This window comes from Alligator mississippiensis, chromosome 1, assembly GCF_030867095.1.
Source record: "Alligator mississippiensis isolate rAllMis1 chromosome 1, rAllMis1, whole genome shotgun sequence".
Lineage (NCBI taxonomy): Eukaryota > Metazoa > Chordata > Crocodylia > Alligatoridae > Alligator > Alligator mississippiensis.
Genome location: NC_081824.1, coordinates 106,118,950 through 106,131,882, shown reverse-complemented (window position 1 = coordinate 106,131,882; position 12,933 = coordinate 106,118,950). Strand labels below are relative to the sequence as shown.

Sequence of the window (12,933 nt, the reverse complement as noted above, 5' to 3'; positions counted from 1 at the left end):
ATCATGGTGTATGCATGAAAGGACCTTTAACATGCATGCCTAGGCAGGAGTGAAGGCTGCCCAGACCTTCCATCCCCAATTTAGACAGAATCCTCTATGGCTTGTAGCTATATGCACATCCAGGAATCAAATCTGGGTCTCCTACATGGGGAACAGGAATTCTACCACTGAGCTACAACAGTGGGTATGAGCAAGTAAACTTGGATTAAAATCCTGATCCCATTAAAATTAATGACATTTTTGCCATTGATTTGGGTGAATAAGTTAGCATGTAACACTTTGTGTTTAATAGGGCTGTGCAAAATTTTGCCAGCTGTTTCATTTCAACACTATTTCAACTCATTTCGAGCTCAAAATAGCAAAATCAAAATGAAACAAAGGGCTTCAAAAGAGCCTCGAAACAAAATGAGGGCAGTCAAAATGTTTTGAAAGTTTTGAAACATTTAGAGTTTCGAAACAACCTGGCTGAGTTCCCCGCTCCAGTGCTAGGGATGGGCTGGGGAAGGGAATTCGGCCCAATTGCTCAGTTCCCCTCCCAGCGTTGCAGTCCATTGGGCTGGGGAAGGAAACTGAGCCTGATCACTCCATTCCCCTCCCCAGTACTGCAATCCATCAGGCTGGGGAAGGAAACTGAGCCTGATCACTCCATTCCCCTCCCCAGTACTGCAATCCATCAGGCTGGGGAAGGGAACTGAGCCCAATCGCTCAGTTCCCCTCCCCAGTGTTGTGATCTGTTGGACTGGGGATGGGAACTGAGCCCGATCGCACAGCACCTACAGCCCTCCCAGGACTACAGACTCTGATCTGCCTGCTGGATGGAGAAGCTGGATGCTGCTGCTTGGGACTGGTGACATGCTGGTGCCAGTCCCAGGCAGCAGCATCCAGCTTTCCTCCCTCATCTGACAGGCAGATCAGGGGCCCACAACCCCAGGAGGACTGGCACAGCCCCTGCATCCCTCCCGGGGTTGCAGGCTCCTGATTTGCCTGCTGGATGAGAGAAGTTGTTTTTAGCTTCCCCATTATAGCCTATGGGTGAAACGTGAAACAGCATCACTGTTTTGATTAAATGAAATGGAACAGCGGTTTCAAATAGAAACAAAATTTGAAGCAAAATGCTGTTGTGTCGAAATGCAAGTCAAAACAGAATAGTGCTGCTTCACACAGCCCTAACGTTTAACTGGTAAATTATCATAATTTTGCATAACATAGGCATGCTCGTATATCACATTAAATTCTAAATTATCTTTAAAAAGGAAATGTGAATGAGGTAAGGGCTTTCAATCTTAAATAATTTGACCCATATAAATACAATACTTATTGCACTGTATTTATCTTCTATGGAATTATTTTTCCCATGCTTAGGGTAGTCATCTAGAGGAGACAGAAATACAGTTTTTTCTTCTTCATCTAAAGCATCAACGATTGGTCACAGCTAAAACTGGGGATTGGGATGGGCATGTGGTTGTTGCTAATATTAGCAAACTTTTCAGGAGCTTAACTGGCATGCCAGTTTGGGATCAAGAAAAAAATTTCCCCTGGATCCAATTAGCAACGATATATGGGGATGTTATGCCTTCCCCTATATCATGGAGCACAGTCCATTTTCTAGGATCATAAGATTAAATTCATATTTAAACTTATGAATTCTTTGCCATTCTAGGGGACCAAAGCATTGGTGACCTCCCTGATATTTCCTTCCCTCTCCTTGCATTATAGTTGTTGAGGCTTTTGGGCCCAGATTCTAGTCTACCTATCAGACATACAGGTGGACTTAGGTGCCTAAGTACAGTTCTATTCTACTCTGCTCAAGTCCCTGAAAAACAGTTAAAGCAAAGGGTAGATATACCTATGTCCTCACTGCTTAGTTTTTGGGACTCAGTCTTAACGATAAGATGACTTCTCGTTACAAAAATAGACACATTAATAGATTTTCAGGGCTTGAACAGGATGGAATAGAATTGTACTTAGGTGCCTAAGTACCTTTTAGATACCGAATAGGTGGAGTAAAATCTAGTCCTGGGTCTTAGAGTTCTCAGAGGGTTTTTAAGGAGAAGTGCACTTCTGGTTTGTGGTATATGTGTGTGGAAGCAAACAGATGTTCCCGTGGATTTTACCAGGCTCATCATCTGTTACAGAGTTATCCATAATTGTGGCAAACCTGGCTTGATGCCCCTTCCAGTCCTATTTTTCAATGTACACATGGCTGAATAAATGAAAGGACAATGGCAAAGAACCAGGATTGCACCACACAATACATATAAGCAATGCCAGTAATAAGTCTTGATCCTAAAGGGATGCTGCAGATATACTTCTCTGTACATCTGAAGAAATAGTTATTGCCTAAACTCAAAACTGAGGTTGGCTCTTGCTTTCCTTCTCTCAAGACTGGAATGAGGGATTATAAGTAGTTTCAACAATTGTTACCTCTCAGCTCCATGTTCTTGGGGAACCCTGACACAGGACGCAGCCTGTCTGACTCACAAAGAATTCCACCCCATCCCCTGCCCCTCCTCTACCTGAACAAGAATTTATTACAAAAGACAATGAAGATGCAGTGGGAGACGCACCTAAAATCCTCCAGATAAGTGTGACAAGAGTGAAACAACTGCCCTAGGTCTCATGATGACAATTCATTTACATGAGAGATGGAGAACAGAAAGCCCGAAGCAATGACTGCAGTGAATTCTGGGATCAGAGTAGCAGGGGAGCACTGCATGATGGGGAATTTGTGCTCCAAATGCTAATCAACCCACATTTACACACACCCAGCTCAGCATTTATCAGACTAGTTCTAATTTGGATTTACAAAGGACCTTCCCCCACCCCCCCACACACACCTCATCTAACCAGAACTAAGCAGATGTAAAGTTTAACAAGCATCTTGGGCCATACATTCCCCAGTCCCACTATGGGAGGCCTATTTAAACTTGATTGACTAAAACTTGGTTGCCGGGTTAGGGAATGCTGAGGCAAAGAGACCAAGTCAGAGGGGGTATGGGCAACATTTGAACAATGGTAAAGGGTTTATCACAGCATCCAGCCCATTGGAACCCTAACCACAAGTGTTGTCATACTTTTCCTGGGATGACTGGTGGAAGTCCTCCCCACAGAAAGTTATGAACACTCCAATAATTGCCTTAAGTCTGTTAAAAGACTATAGTAAGATCTGGAAAGTCATGCTAAGCTGAGGCTTGTTCACAACAAATAAAAATCCAAAACCCTGATGCTGCAAGCTATCTATTGTTTCTGAAGAAACCATGAGATATCCCATCAGTATATCTGCTATCCATATTTCAAGCTGGCTCCTAAGTGTCTGGTTACTCCTTAGCCTTACGTTTTCCTGATTATTGATCAGTTTCTTGAGCTGTTCCAAACCAGATAACCCCTTGTCAATAGAAAAGACAATGATTTACATGATTGAGAATGCTTTGAAGAAGCTGAACTGAGGGTATAAAAATCTGTAAGGAAAAGCAGCAAAGTGTGTGTGTGTGCTTCAAGAGGAGAAGTCTCTCTGACACCATCAGCTATTGTTCTTGAGAAGCTGGAAGAAACAGATCGTCTCCCTTCAAAGATTGTGCTAAGAATTTTACCTGTCAGCATTACAACCCGAGTGCCTTGGACTGGTGAGATCCCAGCTCTCGTGCTCTCTCTCTCTTTTCTCTCTAGGCATAGATTTCTGAACCTGAACTGTATTAGTTAAGCTTGAGCTAAGCTTCCCCAAATACTTAATGAAACCAGGGTAGTATTGTAATTGTTTGTGTTTGTTTTTCCTTTGCATGTCTATTACTACTAGTACCATTATATATTTCATATACTTAGCAATATATAACTATAGTCAAACTGGTAGTAACTGGGTAACTGGGTATATTTCTCCTTCTCTACTTCTCCTTCCCCATTTGCTTTGCAGCAATGCTTCTTTTACCTAAGCTAAAGATCCCTGTGAAGCCCAAAAATACTGTTGGGTCTGCTCATCAAGAGGCTAAAGATTGGGACGTGCTGAGTTTGAAACACATAAGGGGATCAGCTTATACAGGCTGATTGACCCAGTTTGGCTCAGGCGTGCCCTAATGAACTGAATGGTGGCCCACAAGGGTGTCAGTTGGACACCCAGCTGGATTCAGAGGTATTCTGTTTACCTGTGTGCGTGTGTCTGACTGCAGTTTATTGTTGCTCTGATAAACTGATTCTGGGCATATGAGGGTGTCAGTCTGCCCATGCTGATCAGCCCGGCCGGGTCAGGCATGTCACATTAATCTGTATGCGTTTGTATGTGTATGGCTGATTTGGTGACTGGAGGAACCCAGCCCCATTGAAACTGAGTCTTGCAAGATAGCTCCATTGGGGGTGAGAACTTGCAGAAGGGAAATATACAGCTCTGTATAGAAACACAAGTAACACAAGCAGCACATTGACAGAATTACCAAGACCCTAGAAATGAATCCCTAATAAATGAGCATACCTCAAAGTGATGGGCAAATCTGGTAATACATTATGCTTTTCAATTGACAATTAGATAGACTGGGATGACATCCTGACCTTGATGAAGACATCAGGGGTTTTGACATTGACATTGGCAAACAAAGGTTCATGTAGATTTGCTAATTCTATATAATTTGAGGCTCTTAGAATGAGCGAACACCCTGAACAAAAGAAAACCATATAGATCATAAAGCACAGATGTTACCATATCCCTCTTGTAAGATAAGCTGTTGCTTTTTTCAGTTGTTACAGTCTTTGAGCAGCTTGCACAGGCAGACCCAAATATACCTACTCTAGAATTCATAAATCCATGGATTATTGTGTCCAGTTAGTCAGGGAACATAGTATTTCATATATTTGTAAATTTTATTTTCATTTTAAGAAAATTCTGGGTTGGATAAATCCTGTGGATTGTTTCCAGGCCAAAAATAACATATCCTTGATATCAGTAACTGCAAAGACTATTAAGTAATATAGGAATTTAAATTTTGTATACAATTTACAGCCTCCTTCCTTATCTCTATTAATATCCTTGGTAGCTCCTGATATTGCCAACAATTTGAAAAATAATGGGCTCATTTATTCCTACACCACGTTTCCTTGAAAAGGACTGCCTTAAGGAAAGAGTGGCACTACCAGGAAGTCAGGTAAAGCTCCTTGGATCTCCCTCCAGTTCTGTGAATCTTCTGAGCATTTCTGTGGCTCCTGGAGAACTCATTCTCATAACATATTGCTCAGAGTACATCACACATTGGATGATTCCTGTACCTACCACTCTTCATACCCCACCTTCCCTGACAAGTTCTCTAGAAAAGGGCTTATGTGGTTGAGGCATAGGTGCTGCCTTGGCCAGTAATAAACAATGTGTTTGAAGGCAGTGTAGTAGGGTCAGTTTCTACTCCCTGAGGAGTGCAATGAGATAGAAGAGGGTAAGAGAATATATTCCCAGAAATATCCAACTATAAGCTTCCATCAGGGAATTCATAGATTCATAGACTGTAAGGCTGGAAGGGACCTCAGAAGATCTTTGGGTCCAGCTCCCTGCACCAAGCAGCAAAGATGAGCTTATTTCACAGTCTGTACACGCTGACTGTGAAGAAGTTTTTCCTAATGTTGAGCCTAGAATTGATCTTCCAGGAGTTTGTGGTCATTACTCCTGGTTTTCCCTTCAGGTACCCTGGTGAACAGTTGCTCACTGAGCCCTTGATGTACTCCCCTAGTGTAGTGGTAAACTGCTACCAGGTCCCCTCTCAGCCTTCTTTTACTCAGGCTGAAGAGTCCCAGATCCCTCAGCCTTTCCTCATATGGCTTGCCTTTTAAGACTCTGATCATACAGGTGGCTCTTCTTTGGGCTCTCTCTAGCTTGTCCACATCTTTGTTACTGTGTGGTGCCCAGAACTGGATACAGTACTCCAGCTGTGGTCTCACCAGTGCTGAGTACAGTGGAAGAATCACCTCCTTGGGCTTTGCTGGAGATGCATCGACTGATGTATACCAGAGTAATGCCCTACTGGCTACAGCATTGCCCTGCTAGCTCATATTCATACTGCGGTCTATTATTACTCCCAGGTTCCTTTCATTCATGGTGCTAGTCAGTTTGGTGCCACAAAGTCTGTAGGTGTGTTGAGGGTTGCTCATCCCGAGGTGGAGTACTTTACTTTTCTCGATGTTAACTTCATCAGGCTCTGATCCACCCAACTTGCTAGCCTGTCTAAGTCCACCTATAACTGTAGCCTATGTTCAAGCATGACCACACTTCCCCATAACATGGTGTCATCCGCAAACATGGCCAGTGAGCTCTTCATCCCCACATCCAAATCATTAATAAAGATATTGAAAAGTGCTGGACCAAGCAGTGACCTCTGTGGGACACCACTGACCACTTCTCGCTAGGGTGACACAGATCCATTCACTATGACTCTCTGGGTCCTATCTTGCAACTAGTTTCTAAGCCCACCTGACTGTCTCAGAGTTAAGCCTACAATCCTCCAATTTTCTTGCAACGAATGCCTCAGATTAAATTCCTAAAGGGACTCGCTTTAGAATTGTTGGTTGTAGCTCTATTGGTCTAAGGACATAGGGAGATGAGGTTCTTTGAGTATATGTGATATCTTTTATTAGACCAACTAAATAGAGAGGGTCCAGGGAAGGGTCACTCACATGGTCAAGAGGCAGCGGGGCAGGCCCCACAAAGATAGGCTAAAGGGCCTAAACCTATTCAGCCTCCACAAGAGAAGGCTGAGAGGGGATCTGGTGGCCATTTACAAACCCCCCAAGGGGGGACTTGCAGGAATTGGGGGAGGCTCTGTTTCCCCAGGCACCACCTGGGGTTACTAGGGATAATGGCCACAAATTGTTAGAGAGAAGGTTCAGGCTGGACATCAGGAGACATTACTTTACATTTAGGGCTGCCAGGCTCTGGAAGGGCTCCCAAGTGAGGTGGTACTTTCTCCTACCTTGGGGGTCTTCAAGAGGAGGCTGGACAGATATTTGCCTTGGGTGACATGACCCCAGCTCCAATTCCTGCTCGGGACAGGGGGTCAGACCTGATGATCTCTTTAGGTCCCTTCCAACCCTAAGTACTATGATACTATGAACTAATAGAAAAATGGTTCTTTGCAAGCTTTTGGGCACAAACACCCTTTTTCAGGCATAGGAAGAGTCTGCTGGTGTTATGGGTTCTCCATGGTAGAACAGAAGGCAACATGCAAAATGCGGGTCTGTAAAAATGCAAATGCATGGCAGTGAGGGTCAGAGGAAATGGGAGACAATAGGTGTAAGACAGGTAGGTAGGGTGGGGAAAGTGGGGAATATTCAACTGGTAATAGAATGTAGCTGGTAAAATGCAAACAGGCTACCTGGGGTTATCAGATGTTAGGCAGGTTATAATGTGCCATAAATCCAATGTCTATATTTAGTCCATGATTTTTTGTATCCAGTAAATGTATAAAAAGTGTTATGAAGCTTTATTAAGGGACTCACTACATTCTTACTTCTTTTGATTTAATGAATATACATTTTTTAAGTAAAAGAACAAAATATAATGGCCAGTAGTGAAACAACACTATTCTACATTAACTGAGAACGCAGCCCATTACATTTCCCTACAAATGGAAGCTGGCGTTGTGTGGAGGTGACTTTTTAAGATCAACCATTTTCTTGTTCCACTTCTTGAAATGGACAGTCTTTCTGCTGAAGAATGCATACACTATTTTATTTTGGCTAGTGCTGTTGATAATTGCAACAAAGTACCAGTAGACTATGAAATCTAAGTTTGAAGAAACTAAGTTTCCTAGCTCTTGTGATGAAATTTCTACTGGTTTCAGTGCAAACAATGATACATCATCTTACATCCCACTATTGCCACTGGGTGTTCCACCACAAGCCCAGCAGGGATGCAAATGTTTCTGGGAGGAGGTTAAGAAGTTTAAAGAAAAATACCCATTAACGTTTGGCCAGGGTTCTTTGAATGACTAGACTGAAGAATGCGTTGCATTCAAAAGCTTGTCTAAGTCTATCCCAACCATGTAGTTGGTCCAATAAAAGATAACCAACCATAAAAATCCTTGCCTCTCACTAAGATTGACTCAGACATCTTTTCACTTAATTCCTGGAATATAATTTGTATGTGTTTCCTACTGCCTCAAAGGAGTTAAAATGCAGTGGAACCCAGATTCTTTAGAGGATCAGATTTCTTAACCCAGGCAAAAAGGAGGATTGTGAACTACCATCAATTTATAGCTGTGCAGGGACTACTCTGGCTGTTTGCTGCAGTTTTTTTTTCAAAGGGCACTGTCTGTCCAGGCAGTTGTGTGGGGTCACAGCTGTGCTCCAGCTGAATGGTGAAGCAGTGCTCTTGGAGTGAAACCTATAGCAATCACTGGAGCAGCTCTTTCTTGAATTGGGATTATGCTGCAAATGAAGTATATCATGAACAACCTGGATAAGAAAAACCTGGGTTTGTTTGAATTAGCACTGTTTTTATGACTTTTTTTATGGAAAGATCATGGCCTTTTAGAGATATTGTTGGGTTTTTGAGAAGTCAAATTGCTGTCATCAAATTTGAGAAATTATATTTAAGACTGTATTTGATAAAAACTGGGATAGTCCAAATTTTTTTTAGATAAATTTGTGGGAAATTTGCCTAGTTTTTAAAATGGAGCAGAAGAACTTCATTGATGACTTGACAATTTTTTGGAATGAGTTCTCTTCAAATTCTCTAGCACAGTGACAATACAATACTTGGATTGGATATTCTTTCACACACTAACCTACATGAGAAATGTTCCTTGAGTCATTGTGTTCAATATAGTAAAATCTTATGATGAAATCTTTTTCCATCATAAGGTATCTTCATTCTGCTCCAACCCACTGCTTAGATTGCTACTATGACTGATCCCTTGATACCTAGGTATGCATGGTTACTGGTCTGGTGCATGTTCGGTATCTGATTATGAAGTGGTGCTCAGCTAACAGAACACAGAGATGCTATGGATGAGCCTCAAAGGCAGATATGGTGGAAGGAGACCGACTTGACCTTTTTCCTGAGATGAGCCAGTTTTCAACCTGTTCCACATGTGCTAGCCCTAGAATGGATAGCAGCAGAGCCTGCTTAGTATGGCACTTGTTAGCTCTACTGAGATGCAGATCCAATTAGCTGAGGCACAAGGTCATATGAATATGGCTTTCCTGTTTGTAGTCTACAGTTATCATGGGAAAGCTAGCTTGGGTGGCTCTGAAGCATGCTTGCCAAGTGACCAAGAGTGGGGATAATTTGTGAGGCTGTTAAGATGGGGCTGGGGGAAAGATGAACTGTAGGGGCTTGGTGGAGTGGGGAGCTGTGGGGGAGGTGGACTGTAGGGCAGCAGGTGAGGGTGCAGTGGGATAGTGGAAGATCATGGGAAGGTTGGGTATGGGGGCTGTGCAGGGGGAGGAAGGTAGATCTTTCGAAGAGCTCTAGGAGTGCGCACACCTGCAAATCTTTAAAATCCAATCTCCAAGTTAGATTTGGTAGCATTTCTGTCAGGGGTAGCCATAAGCAGCTATATACAATTAAACATGCAATCATCTACCTTAAGGGTGGATTTGGTTTAGGCTCATTGACCATGCAGGTGAGTTTAACTGAAAGGTAGTAAATTTACAAGGTGATCTAAGGAAGCCTTTCTTTACTGAGAACTGTGAAGATGTTTATCTGATGGAACTACATCCTCTTCTACCATTTTTACTGTATAGGCCTGTCGGATCACTCAAATAAACTATCTACTAGCAGAAAATAACTGGAGATGTTATTTCTTGTGGCAAAAACCTAAAAAAAAAAAATATATATATATGTCCTTTACTTGGTTTCATTATGAATAGGTCCAGATTTGCTATGAGCAGTGTCCTGCTGCATCTATTACTCAATATTGCAGCACAGCTGTTTTAAACTTCCTAAAAGGATTCCAGGGAAATCAGCTGGTATTTATTGTTTTTAGAGAATACATTAAGGGTGCATATTTTTATGTTTGTGAAGAAAGCAATGTTTAATAACAAACAGTTTTGGAAAGTGCTTTAACCACATTTAACAGAGTAACAAATAACTGTGATTTAAGACCATGCATTTTAAATTGAGAAAAGTTTGGTTTTCTTCCTAAAGGAAAGATTCTTTTGCAAAGATCAGATTAGTAACCTTCTCAAACAGCCAAAGGACTTCAGATGCTTTTGCTGCTTCACTGGCTACTTGAGTTTTCTTTTCTCTCTCAAGTGTTTCCCAAAGAGAAAATAAGTCAAAGAGCTTCTCTAAGTGGAACATTTTTTTTTGACTGTTGAAGAAAGGGGACTAGGGCATAAAAGGGAACATGTATTGTATTTTTCTTTAATCTAAATTTACAAAACAATTTTCAGACATTTCAACTAACAACTTGGCATCAGTAATTTAGGCAATCTGACTAGGAGTGAGCTATTTTGGTAAAATCCATCTTATACCAATTGATTCACACATGTTCTTTTTCCAATGAGACAAGACAAGCTTAACATTCAGCAGCATTCTCTGCTTTCAGCTTTACTTGTTTGCCAGTTAATTTTATTCACTTGAAATGCCAATTTTCTATACACTATTCAATGTAGTGAGCTTGCAAGGAAAAAAAAAAAAAAGAGAGAGGGGAAAAGACAGGGGATTTAAGTATATGTCCTTTTTTCCCCACCTGTGTGCTCAGTAAAGATATTGGAGTGTAAAATGTAGTCATGCTGTATAAATCCAACACCATGTCAAGGGTTAATGTTTAATCATTGTTTAAACCTGAATATCTTCTGAGAGCAAGTGCTGTGCTTTGGAAGATTAGGTCTGAGTGCCTTTCATGCCATTCAGAAGAATGGAATACATTTCCCCTCTGATGCCTAGTTTTTATGTAACAAAACCTGAAAGTTCAAGTGCTTTAATGTTATTTTCTTAATAAAAATGTGATATGTAAAACAAGCAGTGAAAATCCCACAAGACCCAGGAATAAGTATCTTTTGACTGTCTGCTATGAGTAATCCAGAGAATACATCATTTTATGGTCAATGTTTAGGTCCTTTCGATCATAATATTTGGCAGTTATTTCTTTTCACTCAGAGACTGCAAAAGGTAATGTGTTAATTAAGCTCTTTAACACCCTTTCAAGTAGGTTAGTTTCTATCATCTGATGCAGGGAGGGCATTTTTAAACAGTATTTCCCATTCTGTGCACAGTCAACAGTCAGAGGTTATGTAGAATAGTGGAAAAGTAGCAGTCTGCCTTGAGGAGGAACTGTTTCTAGGTGTATGCATCAATGCCATGCACCTTTGGGAGGTCTAGTTTCCTAATGTCCTGGCCAATAAACCTTGCTTGCTTGTCTAGATTAAAGTTTGGGCCATGGTTTCAGGTCTTGCTTTCCTCTCTTGACTTCTTCTGGGGCCACTACACAGTTCCTGAGGAGCAGGAACCAAGTCATTTTTGAGTTCTCCCAAGGGCAGGAAATACACATTTTCCTCGTCTTTAAGAGAACCATATGATGGGTTGAATGATTCCTTATACCTTCTTCTCTACTTAATGCCAAGCAAAAACTGGTTCAGACCAATGCAGGGGGAAAACTGGCAAAAAAGAATGCAAGAATTGTGAGACCTAGACCAAAGCTATATTTATATCACCTTAAGGAACAGCACTTGGATTGAAACACATATATTTTCTCAATGTGCTAATCAGGAAACAATGGAAATAAAGAAAAAATATTGTTTTTTCTTCTCTTACATCATTTAAAAACTATGTTGCTGATACCATGCTTAATTTCAGGTATCTGGTAAAGTCTGTGGAGGTCTCCTGCTTCAGAACCAAAATGATTTATTGAAGGGTGAACACAACACAACATAGTAAGTCCATTTTACAGTACCAGCTGAAGAGAAGTCATTTTTTTTTTAAATTATGAGTTTTGTGCTTCCATAGCTAAAGGCAAGTATAAACATAAATAAAGTTAAGCTCTTTGTATCATTGCCCTTCCTCAGAAGTAATTTGATGAAAGATTGGCATTTTTATGATCATTTTAGGAAGGAAATTGTTATTTGTTAATTCAGTCTCCTAAGTGTAGCTTGGGACTGTCTAATGCGAAAAGACATCTTGACAAACTAAATGCAGTTGCTCAACTAGTCGATGAATAACATGAAGAGGCAACAATCTAATTTGCAGGGAGTGGTTTAAGTGTAAATGTTTCTGTAGAATCAAAATACATTTAATTGAAGCCAACCTAAATTTCTAAGGATTCTCAATGTCTTGAATCATATTTGCTCACCACTGTGTAATGTTTTCTAAATGTTTGTGCCTGTAAGAATTGTACCCCAGCCAATATTTGTCTTACATAAAAGTAATAAAAGGGGTCTTTACTATGGTATTTCATTAACCGCTCATGTGAGGCCTAGAAAGGCTCCGAGACCCAGTTTCTCTCAAATGAAAATATAGAAGAATTGAGAGAGAGGGATAAAGTGTAAGAAGGCCACATCCAGCTCTCAAACTATGAAAAACTTAAACCATCATGATGTTGTTTTAAAACAACATTTTAAAAATAATGCTTTTTATGCTGTATTTCTTTGTTTTCCGATTTATAAGTCTTTGCGTCCATATTTTCAGGATTTTCTCTATAATGATGACTAGATATTTACCCCCTCCATCTTTCCCCACCCTACTCTATATATTCACAGGACTCAAAGAAATAAATCTATTCCTAGATTTTATTAAGCCTTAATCACAGTCCACAAGCAATTTTCAGAAGTAAACTAAGAAGAATAACTACAAATGGATGTGTCAGACTAGCAGGTGGTTACAGATGCATAATTCTACTAGGGTTGGTTTTGGGTCATCAGGTTTAATTAATTATTTGGATTCAGAAATATAGACATTCCTGAATAGGTCTGCAGATGACACAAAACTGGGAGAGAAATGTTCCAAACATTTTGCAGAGTAGGATT

At 40.8% G+C, this 12,933-nt stretch overlaps 1 long non-coding RNA gene across 2 annotated transcripts in view; it reads left to right on the top strand.

The window, feature by feature from the left end:
• The window catches only part of LOC109281174 (uncharacterized), a 176,617-nt gene that overhangs the window by 91,863 nt on the left and 71,821 nt on the right, over positions 1–12,933 (top strand). For both annotated transcript variants that reach the window (XR_009464373.1, XR_002087744.2), the window contains exon 2: positions 11,768–11,844. This is a non-coding gene — a long non-coding RNA (uncharacterized LOC109281174). The remainder of the gene's footprint in view (positions 1–11,767; positions 11,845–12,933) is intronic.